Source organism: Arachis ipaensis, chromosome B01 (genome assembly GCF_000816755.2).
Source record: "Arachis ipaensis cultivar K30076 chromosome B01, Araip1.1, whole genome shotgun sequence".
In the NCBI taxonomy this organism is placed as follows: domain Eukaryota; kingdom Viridiplantae; phylum Streptophyta; class Magnoliopsida; order Fabales; family Fabaceae; genus Arachis; species Arachis ipaensis.
This window is the reverse complement of record NC_029785.2, coordinates 119,943,852-119,956,072: the sequence shown is the minus strand read 5'-3', so window position 1 is coordinate 119,956,072 and position 12,221 is coordinate 119,943,852.

The window sequence follows — 12,221 nt, the reverse complement described above, 5'->3', positions numbered from 1 at the left end:
ATTAAAATTAAACACTAAAACTAATTATTAATATAAAAATATATTAAATTATTAAATTATATTAAAAATAAATTAAGCAACATATATTTATATTCAATACATACATCCTCTGGCATCATCACTAAGGTGCAATAATAATTTCTTCCCCTCAAGGCATTATAAATAATCTCCAATATAATATATAAAAAAACGACTTTTATTTATTATTAATTTAATTTGTGATGGCTTACAAGCTAGCTAGTATATTATGAAAATAAAAGAGATAGCTAGAAAATCCTATTCAATCAAATATTGTAGCATAAGATTCAGACCCTCTAACCAAAATCTTTGAAACTGTATACCAACATCCTTAATCGTAACTCATGTTTTGCACCTAAAATAATGCTTCAAAAACGAAATACAGAAAGACAAAAAGAGAATCCATGCACATGTAATTCTCAATAATATAATTAGGTCTCCCTATCAGCAATGTATATGGTGACTCATAGTCTCATACACAAGATTTTCTCCAAGTAACTTTGTACCTACACTGACTAGGCCTAGAGCCTACGCACATAAATGCATGCATGCACCCACGGACCCTTCTATATTACATTTCTTTAATTTATTCTCTACAATAATAATAATCAAATGAAATGTATTGTGTATAAGCATCTTCAATTTTAGATTCGCTTATTAATCTTTAACCTGTTAAAATATTTTCCGAATCATTTTTTGAATCTTTATGTTTATTAAAAATACAATATACTATAATATTATTTAGTTAATTACAATTTCATTCAACAAATAACAATAGACATCGCTCCTGCTTTTAAGATATAGAAACAATGACGACTCATATTTTATTTATTGTTATATTATTTAAAAAAGAACTAAGTTGAATCATAAAATATGAATTCAACAATTAAATAGATAATTTTAAAATAAAAACTCAAGTGCAATTAATTTTATAAGAAGTTAATAATTAAGAGTCGTTAGATAATAATTTAATCAAATCTATTAACTTATTTAATGACGTTTATTTATCAACTAAATTTTTATCCAATTTTAAAATTCAATAATAAAATTAAATATTTACTGTTTTTTTTTTATCTCTTGAAGAAAAAAAAAAGAAAGAACCAAAATAGAAGTGGAGAAGAAGAGGATGTAGAAGGGTAGGGTTACTGGGTTAGTGGAAGGGAGAGGATGTACTCATGTACATGGATAGTACAGTAAGGATGCATATGAAGAGTTGAGAGAGAAGAGATGCCGCCAATAGGAAGATGCAACGTGGAAAAGGGTGCACCACTTGTTTTCAAGGGTGGCCGACAAGACAATGCGACAACTGAATTTTGTGGATTACACCTCCCAACTACCCTTCTCTTCCCTCCACGTGTCACCTCTACGCTTCATCCTTTTCTCCCTCAAATTTTCTACCTAATATGATTTTCAAATTATTTTGTTAGGATTTTTGTTGTGCCTCAAGAATTTTTTTCTTTTTTTTTTATTTTAACTTTAATTTTGTAATTTTCTTTTTATTTTTTTAAATTCTTTTTTTCAACTGAATCTATTCTTTACAACTTTTCCTCTTTCTTTAACTCTTTTTATTCTTCTTATTTTTTTCTCATTTTATCATCATAATTATGAAGCTAAAAAGAAAAAAAAAATTCACATCCAAACCAAGGAGCATGAAAGAAGAGGAGGAATTAGTATTTGTGACAGAGAAAGACTTTTTTAAAGGACTCGAGGCATGTACTAAGAGTCTATTGGATCGTGTGTTTGCCGACAAAGTCTTTTCAATAGGAACCATTGACAATGCATTGAAGGCTATTTGGGAGTGGTCGGATAGATTTAGATCGTGAAATTAGGATCAAACTAATTCCAATTCTTCTTTGAGAATAAGTTATACTCGAAATTGAAAAGGGATCTCCATGGCTCTTTAAGATGTTTTATATGTTCAAAGGTGGACAGATGCTGACTCTCTAGACTATGAAGGAATTAGTTCTTTTCCCATTTGGATTCAATTCTGGGGACTTCTACAAAAATTTAAGACAGTTGAAGTTGGTCGTAAATTGGGTGAGAAAATTGGTGAGATTATTAATATTGACTTTTTTCTGTCAGAGAAAAAGAATTCAGAATCCATAAATATAGAGTTCTGATCAATGGTGATAAAAGGATGAAGGACTCGATTCGGATGGCTGCTCTAGGAGGTAAAGTGCTGGAAATTAGATTGAGATATGAGCGTACTGGGATCTTCTGCACCTATTGTGCTCATTTTGTACATGATTCAAAGCATTGCTAGATCTTCATGTCAGACTCTGCTTAAGGTGATATTAAAGTGAAAAGCATTGGCGACTGAGTCAAGGCTGATCAGGTAGGAAAAAAAATTGACAATGATAATAGTGATAATGCAAGCAATTTCAGCAATCAACAATCTAAGCCTTCACAACCAAGAAAAAAACATGCTCCTTCTTAGTTGCTTGAGAGCTTCTCTAAGCTGAATATGAAGGATGAAAGGAATAAAGTCTTATGAAGTATAGAGTTTTCCAGCCAAATTCCAGAGTTAGCTTGGCAGTCAATGAAAAAAGCTAGTTTTTCTGTTATGTTAGAAGATATCACAGGCTTCATGAATGAAATCCAAAAAGACAATCAGATGATAACAGAAAAAATTAGTAGCAAAAAACTAAAACTAAAACAGATGGTAAAACAGAATCATAATTCACATGACCAACTAGGTGGGACAAAGCAAAGAGTCTCTAGTAAAGAAGATGATTTTATGGCCAAGAAGATGCTGTTGAACAAGAACTAATTGCTGATCAGAGGGTGGAGGGTGCCAACCAGTCAATGGCACCCCAAGACCCATGAAAATATTATTGTGGAATTGTCGGGGTTTGAGAAAACCCCTGATAGTTCACAACTTTAAAGGGATTGTTCAATCCCACTCCCCGTTGGTTTTTCTATGCGAAACAAAAAACCAATCTCATCAGGTAGAAAGAAAATTCAGGACTTGTGGCTACTCTATCTGACAAATAGTTGATCCTTCTGGTAGTGTGGGTAGACTTGCATTGGCATGGAAGAATGATTTTGTTGTTCAGATTACCAGTTGTTCTGAGTTCTATATTGTTGTCTTGATAAAAGATGTCCCTTTCAACGTTGAATGAAATTTTGTAGGCTTTTATTTAAATTGCAATGAGAATATTCAGCTATCCCAATTCTAAGAAATTTCTTTGGTGCCCTCCTAATTTCAAGGTAAATCGATTATTGTTGGTGATTTCAATTCTATTATTAATCACGGTGAGAAACTTAGTGGTAATCCTAAATCTCATTCCTCTATTGATGCCTTTAATTATTTTATTGGAGATAACTCGTTGATTGATTTGGAAATGGTGGACAGACCATTTACTTGGAATAACAGACACAGGAAAGGTGAACTAATTCAAAAAAGGCTTGACAGTGTACTTGTTGATGAATCTTGGTCCCAATTATACTCTCAATCCACAGTCTTTAGACTATTAGAGACAGGTTCTGATCACGCTTTCTACTTTTGGACACTAACTACCAATCTGAGAGATAAAAAAAGGAGATTAAAGTTTCAATCCTGCTGGTGTGGTGAAAAACAAATTCGTAACTTCATCAGCGAGGTTTGGAACTCAGATATAGAAAGTTCAACGATGTTCAGATTATTTCAGAAGCTTAAATTGGTTAGACACCATTTGGTTCTCTGAAAAAAGAATAACTCCACTAATTCTAAAAGGGAGATTGTAGAAGTTACTGCTCTCCTAGAATAAAAATGGACATCAGACATCATGGGAGACACTGAATTACTTGAGCTTGAAGAGTGGCTTGAAAAAGCATATTTGTATGAGGAACTTTATTAGAAAGACAAATCTAGAATTAAATGACTGAAGGAAGGAGACCAAAATACAAACTTCTTCTATTGGGAATTTAAATATAGAACCAGAAGAAATAAGATATGGCATCTGCGGAGGGATAACGGGGATATGGCAACAACCAATGTTGATATTGTTAAGGTGGTTGAGGACTACTTTAAGAGTATTTTTACATCTTTCAATCAGGCGGATCCTAGGCCTCTTTTCACAGACTTCGAGCCTAAAGTTATAGCTTACATGAACTGTAGGCTTAGAAGACCTGTTTCTATGGAGGAGGTAAAAAGAGCTACTTTTAGTATCGACCCTCAGAGTACACTAGAAGAGGACGGTATGACGATTAAATTCTTCCAATTCTACTGGGATATAGTGGGAGAAGATGTGTTCTGGGATATGAGGAGTTTCTTTGCTGGAGGTAGAATTTTGAAAAGTTTTAACCACACCAATATCTGTCTAGTACCAAAGGTCCCAGATGCGAGTGATATGACTCAGATAAGACCCATCAGTTTATCCTCTGTTGTCTACAAAATCATTTTGAAGGTGTTACTCCACATACTCCAAGGGTGTATGAACAAGGTAATTAGTCCTACTTATAGTACATTTTTGAAAGGTAGACTTATTTCTAATAACATTCTTATAGCACACAAATGTATGCATTACCTTAAACAAAAGAAGCGAGACTTGGAAAATGAAATGGTACTCAAGCTTGATATGAGTTAAGCCTATGACATGGTAGAGTGGCATTTTTTATAGTTTATTATGGAGAAGTTGGGCTTTGAATCGAGATTTATTGACTGAATTTGTGAATTGGGGATAATCATTTCTTACTCTATTGTTGTGGAAGGTCAACCCTATATTTTTCTAAAACAAATAAAGGCATCCATCAAGATGATCCTCTATCCCCTTTTCATTTCTTATTATGTGCAAAAGGACTTTTTTTTTGCTACACAAAGCAGAGCAAAACAATTTCATTCGGAGAATTCAGATAAACAGAAGATGTCCAACTATAAATCACTTGCTGATGATTCCATTCTATTTGGTAAACCCTCAGAAAATAGTTGTGCCTCTATTCTAGAATTATTAGAATCGTATGAGAGTTTCAGTGGGCAAAGAGTTAATCTTAATAAATTGGCTCTATTTTTCAGTAATAACACTCCAGCATCGATTAGAACTTCCCTAGCAGCCCAGCTAAATAATTTTTACATAAGTGCACAGGATAAATATTTGGGTCTACCTTCCCTTATCAACCGCTCTAAGAAATTCACTTTTAACTCAATCAAAGATAAGGTTCTCAAAAGGACACAAGAATGGACAAGATGCTTGTTATTTAATGGAGAAAGACAGGTATTACTCCGAACAATTGGTGAAGCCATACCAATCTACATCCTGTCATGTTTTAAACTTCTGGATAGCTTGCTAAATGAAATTCATAATATTCTAACCCAGTTCTGGTGGGGGCAGGAAGGTTTTGAAAGGCGAATAGTGTGGATCAGCTGGGATAAGATGACTAGGCCTAAGAAAGAAGGCGGATTTGGTATCAAAGATCTCAAGGCTCAAAACCTAGCTCTTTTGCGTAAATATTACTAAAAAATTGTGACTCAACCTAACTCTCTTCTTTCTAGAATACTTAAAAGTAAATACTTCAGATTTAATTCTATCCTTACAGCAGAAGTAAGAACCTTACCTTCTTAGAGTTGGCAAAGTATTCTTGAAGGGAGATGAGTTGTAGAAAAAGGCATTAGTTAAAAGTAAGTTCTGGTGATATTCAAATCTTTAGTGAACCATGGCTCCTTCCTCCTTACCCCTTCACTGTTCCACCATCTGCGATACTACTATCAGATAGTTACCATCTGTTATGGGTGAAAAAGTTATTTTTGTCAAATAAACAGTGGAACCAAGCATTAATCTCAAATCTTTTTCCTCCAGAAATTGCTCAGCAAATTCTCTCCATAATCTTGGGATAAGATGAAGACACAATTCAATGGGTGACAAACAGAGTAAAAATATATGATGTTGCATCAGGGTACAGGATTGCTTACCAATTTTACCATACTTCCATTAAATTTTGTCTGAACTTCATGCAACAGATGCCAGTTTGGAGCCATTTATGGAAGCCGAAAATTCTTCACAAGATTTTGTTCTTTGCATAGAAAATTCTCCAGGATAAGCTTCCTGTTCTACTTTTCATCCACCAGCGGTTCTCATCCACTCCGGCAACTTTTCCAATCTGCAAGTCAGCACCAGAATCACTCATGCATTGTCTATTTTTCTGTGGAGATGCTAATCTAGTGTGAAAGAAGAGTCCCTTGGCTTACCTCATTCCAGACCCTAGATGTTCCTTGTTCTTTGATTATAGCTTGGAATATTTAGAAGGAGAGGTGTTGTGAGTTTTCGAACATGTCCAGATCCTTCGGAGAAAGTGTTAGCAACATCGCTTAAGTTGAACCAGGAGTTATCTATTTTATCTTATACATAATGTCCTAAGATTTCTTTTCCTATTTACTTTTCTAAGTTATTTTCTTCTTACAATTTTATCTGTTCGTAGATTTTTGAAAATTTCTTTTTTTCTATTTCTCTTGTCCTGACTTTTGGACATTGTATTTATTTCGCTATTGATAAAATATCACTATTATTTTTGAAAAAAAAATAACATATGAAACAGATTTATGCACTATATTAATTACAGTAATATTTGTCTAGCATATTCCTATTTTAAGATTTTGTCACCAAAATAAGTAAAAATGTTAATATTTACAAAAAAAATGGTCTTCATTTTATTTTAAAAATTGAATATATTTATTTATTTTATTTTATTTTATGATTTTTGAAAATGATGGCATAATAATAGGGTCAAAATAGTCTTATTTATATACATGTGTGTGCGTGTGTTTATTTTAATTTAATGTGGGAGGAAAAGAAAAAAAAAGGGGATGGATTTGTTTGGCCTGTATAGGATGAACCCTATCTACTTGTAAATTGGTTTAAATTAAGCTAATTTGCTCTACATGAAAACATTAAAAAAAAAACAATATTTGTGTTATTTTCTTGCATTTTCTTTTTCATAACTTTAAGTTTAGTTTTGGATTAAATATAAAAAAATTAAAAAAGCATATATAATATTATTTGAAAAAAAGTGCATAAAAATAAATTCTACCACTTTTAATGTTGATGTGTATGTAATTATAAACAAGAAATTAAGCGTATTGATGGAATAATTGGTTCGGCATTAGATTTAGCTTTTTCTAATATCATTTTTAAACCATGATGCATCGATATATTGAAACAGATACAAAATACGATATGACATAGCACACACAGATATATAAATTTTAAATTTTTAAAACACATGAAAACATTATATATATATAAATTATTTTTTAGATAAATTATAATAATATTTATATATATAAATTATTTTTTAGATAAATTATAATAATATTTTAATATATAAATTATTTTTACTATTCTACACTCATTTCAAGAATATATATTACAAATAAAGTTATACACGCTGATACATAATAGTATTTACAAAAATGCTAGGTATCCAAGTCTTTTTATCAACCAAGTTAACCAAATTGTTAAAATTAAAAACATTCTCACACGCCACACTTGCTCTCTTTCTCTCCTTTAACGAACAACGAAATTACGTAGTGCTTGTAAAGAAGGTTCACTCTCGAAATCTTCTTTTTTCTTCTTCCTTTTTTTTTCTCTGCATTGTGCTCGACACTTTCTCTTTTTGAGCATTCTGTTCAAAAGTATGTAGTGCTTGTGAAATCAGATATGAGTTTCCGTTAAATACGTAAATCTTCTATGATTATGAGAAATTATAGTTTAGATGAGCTAAATAAGTGTGAATTGGATGTTTCTTTTGTATCAAACATAATTGAGGAGGTACAAATGGCTTTTCTGTTTATTGAATAATTCTATATTTGATGATTCTGGCAAATTAGTGTGAGCTACAAGGGTATTAGCTTCTATGTTCGATATTTATGTGTTATTTGTATATATTTTTGTTCTTTTGTTCTTGATTCTGGTTATTTATGATGATCTTAGTTTTTGTTTGTTGAGTTGTTTGAGAAATTAGCGTTGTTCTATAAGTTTGGTTTTTGTTCTATATATGTGAATTTGTGTGCTATGCTACCCAAAATATGTGTTATGCCTAAGTAATTGTATGCTGCACCGAACCAAAACTTCTTTTTTTGTGATGATCACTGTGACTTTTTTAGGATCAGTTTTTGTATGATGTTGCAGTATGTGCAAAAGATTGAGATAACTTTTAACATTCTTAAAAAAATTGAAAAATTTATAAAGATTACGTTAAACATGGAGGTTTTTCTACCAAAATAAAAAACTCAAATAGGAACGGAAATAAAATAAGAAACCAACTCATTACATGTAGTAAAGAGGGGAATAAGAAATCTGGTATATCAGCTACTGTGAAGACAAACTCGACATCTGTTACAAGGTGCCCTGCAAGAATCTATGTGCATATTGTGAAGGATACAATTCTTTAGGTTATTTCAAATGTTGTTCTGACTCATTCATATCCATGTTGTCCCGATCAAATTGAAATGCTAAAACAACACAGGAAGCTTAGCCTACATGTTTGCCAAACAATTGAGAATAATGATGAAGCTGGTATTAGACCAAGTAAAACATATAAAGTACTTGTTGCAGTGATTGGTGGTCATCGTAAATTAAATTTTATTGAAAATGATGTTAGAAATTATATTAGTAGGGAGGTTCATAATGTTTCTGATGTAGATGATGCAAAAAAATGGAAAAATACTTTTTGAGAATGAAGGACCAAAATAAAAATTTCTTGAGCTTCAACTTGATGTTGATAAGTCAATTAAAAATGTATTTTGAGCTGATGCAAGAAGTAGGGCTGCATTTGAGTATTTTGGTGATATGATATTATTTGATACCATTTATAATATGAACAAGTATTTGTTCGCTGAATATGTGATTTTGAGTGCGGCATATATGAATTTGTGTGCTTGATATGTGAATTTGTGTGCATGTGGCTAAATTATTGTGTAAAATTTTCAGTTATGATTTTCCTTTTGCTTCCTTTGTTGGCGTGAATCATCATGGCCATTATGTACTTTTTGTATGTTCTTTGATGAAGAATAAGGACACTGAATCATTCAAATGGTTATTTGAATGTTGGCTTCATTGTATGGGTGAAAAAGCTCCAAAAGACATCATTACTGAACAATGTGCATCGACGCCAAATGCTATTGAGATTTGCTTGCTAACTACAATTTATAGGTGGTATACTTGGCACATTTTGAAGAAGGTTCCACAGAAATTAAATGGTTACAAAAGACATGTTGAAATTCAACAAGAGATGAATCATATTATTTGGAGCTCTCTTTCAAAAGAATCATTTGAAAGTAGTTGGAGTGATTTTTTTTATTAAGTATGATGTAGGTGGGAATAAGTGGCTGACAGGTAATATTTATGTGCTACATTGACTATATTTTTGTGCTTGATGATGTTATTTGAGTACTATGCTTTACTTTTGTATGCTTCGATTTATTTCCTTACGTTTTTCATTTTTTTATAGAATTGTATGAAGATTGTGATCTATGGGTTTCAGTTTATCTTGATTGCCACTTTTGGGCTAAAATGAAAAGTATGTACGCTCTACCACACAGAGCTTTACGCTTAAGTCATAAAACAGAGGTGGTGTGGTATTACGATCTCTAAAATAAAAATATATACATAGTAATAATTGAAGGGATTTATAACGAGGAGCCTTGAAGAAAAGATTAACAAGAGTTGCAAAATGAAAAGCGCATCGCTCACGTAAATGGTTACTTGGATAAGAAGAAAAGTGAAGGCATATATATACACAAGGAGTAGAATATCAAAAATACAGAATATCAAGCTCCAGGCTTGACCTTGGAAGCCAAGGCCAGCCAGAGAACATACATACATACATATACATATACTTATAACTTAGGACATCCCAAAATACATAAAGTAAGCACCTATTTCTCTAAGAAAAGCCTTTAAGAGGATTAAACATTAGTTATACATACAGAGGAGAGTCTATAAACATATATACATGATTGACGGTTCAAAATATAACATCTCAACTTCGCTTGCCATAGGAACCTCCAGACGCTCACCGAGGTGCATCTCGACCTGCATCTGAAAACAACAACATATGTATGGAATGAGAACCAGAGGTTCTCAGTATAGTAATGGTGCCAATATACATAATATATAAGGTCCCAAAAAAGTCAGAGGCGATCGTAGAACTTCGATACACAGAATTAAACTTAAGGTAATAGGCTAAACCATAATTTAGGTAGACTATCTAATGTTTCCAAGATATATACTTAATTCTAACTTAACCCCTCACTTTCTGCTTCCTCCAGCCCTCCAAAGCATTGGTGGAACTACCCTCGTTACTCCTCCGCCGGACAAGGGGTATCTCAGTTGCACATACAAATAATACGGACAAAGAAAACACAGATAAAATGTGGATACAACAGGTAAAATATATAGCAATTAGACATAGTAAATCAAATAGGCAAACCCAAGTAATTCAAACTCAAATAAAAAAAAACAAATGCACATGATGTATGCCTGTCCTATGGCCGATAAGTCTCATCTATCGGTTATAAAGCCAAACTCGATTTGTCCGGTAGCTAACCCTGGACAGAACACCAAACATAGAGCAAGTGGAACATCGCCGCAACCCTTGCATCTTACCCGTGTACCCGGAACAGGGGACGACTTCACCCTTGCTTCATACCCAGGTGGTGTTACAGTTTTTAACCTGGAGTAAGCGGCGACAGAACTCAACCCTTGCATCTTACCCAGAGTCTTGAACTCTTATTCGGAGCAAGTGGATAATACCACTGCATCTTATCCGAAGCCTCAAAATATACCCGGACCAAGTGGACAATGCCACCGCCTCTTACCTGGTCACATATATCTCATTATCATTTAATTCATTCATTCATAACATCATCGTCATTTTTGCACTTCCTCAACCCCAAATTCATTACTTCAAATCCTTTCTCCACCATCAAGTTAACTTCTTCTCTAAGTTTACCCCTCTCCCTATGATTAAAAGCTAAATTTGGAACTTTATAAGGTAACTATATAGGTTTAGAAGTTAGAAAAATAGGTTGAAACCACAAAATTCACATTTCTCAAAAACAGGAGTTCCGCGTGTGTACGCGGGGGTTCATTCGCCCAACTCGTGTACGTGACCATTGTCCGCGTACGCGAACCCCTTGGACAAAGGAGATGTCTCACGTCATGTGGCACTTACCCACGTACGCAAGATGTCTGGATAGAGCCGAACGTTTGTGTCGCGTGTGTGTTTGCGTACACATGTCCTCCATAAATGTTAAAAAGTTTTTAAGTCTTGTAGAATTCACTTTTGCACACCAAACTTCCGATGCACATAACTTTTTCGTAAAAAATTATTTTTACTCCGTTCTTTGAACATCATAAACTTCACAGACCTAATTTTCTTTTAAAATAAGTTTGGAAAGTCTAAGAGTCTAGAAGCCGAGTTTTAGTTCACCGAAGTTTAGTAAAAAATTATTTTTGCATGAAATTTACCAAACCTCCACTTTTACCACATTCTCAATTTTAAACGAAAATTTCTTAATCCCAAAACAGCATTTACATCATTCAAAACATGTCCACATACTTTCATTCCTCTCAATAACACACCACCACCTCAAACCATTCAAGAATTCCTCTATTTCATATACATATCACTCAACAAATCCCACAATTATAAAAAATTATGTACCATTCTTTATCAACCACATTAATCAACACAATTTCATAACAAGCTCAATATTTTCATCAACATTGCTAACCATTAACATACTAACATAATCCAACCTATCCTATATTTATCTAGCCTATGTTTTCATATGAAATTACATATTATTTACAAGAAACCAAAACCATACTTTGGCCAATTCCTCCCTAATGCCAAAGCACCTCAAATTTCTCCGTTCCTCAAGTGTCCAAAGCCCCGAATCCTCACCAAACAAAAACTCAACCTCCACGGTCTGCTTTCTAGTCACTGATATCACCAAATTTGTCTCTAAAATATATATCTCACTCTAATTCCACATAAATACCATAAAATCAAAATATGATTTGCTAATTTAATAATTTTACAAGGGTTAAAGGTTTCTCACCTTATCAATGGAAATCTGGGATAAGATCTGGCAAATCCACAAGGCTAGTTCGATTGTAAACACTGAAATTCAACAAAATCTCAACACAATGGCTCAAGATTTTTGAAAATGAAGGGATGAGTAGCTGGAAAAGAAACTGAGACTTACGTTGTGGTGATCGGAG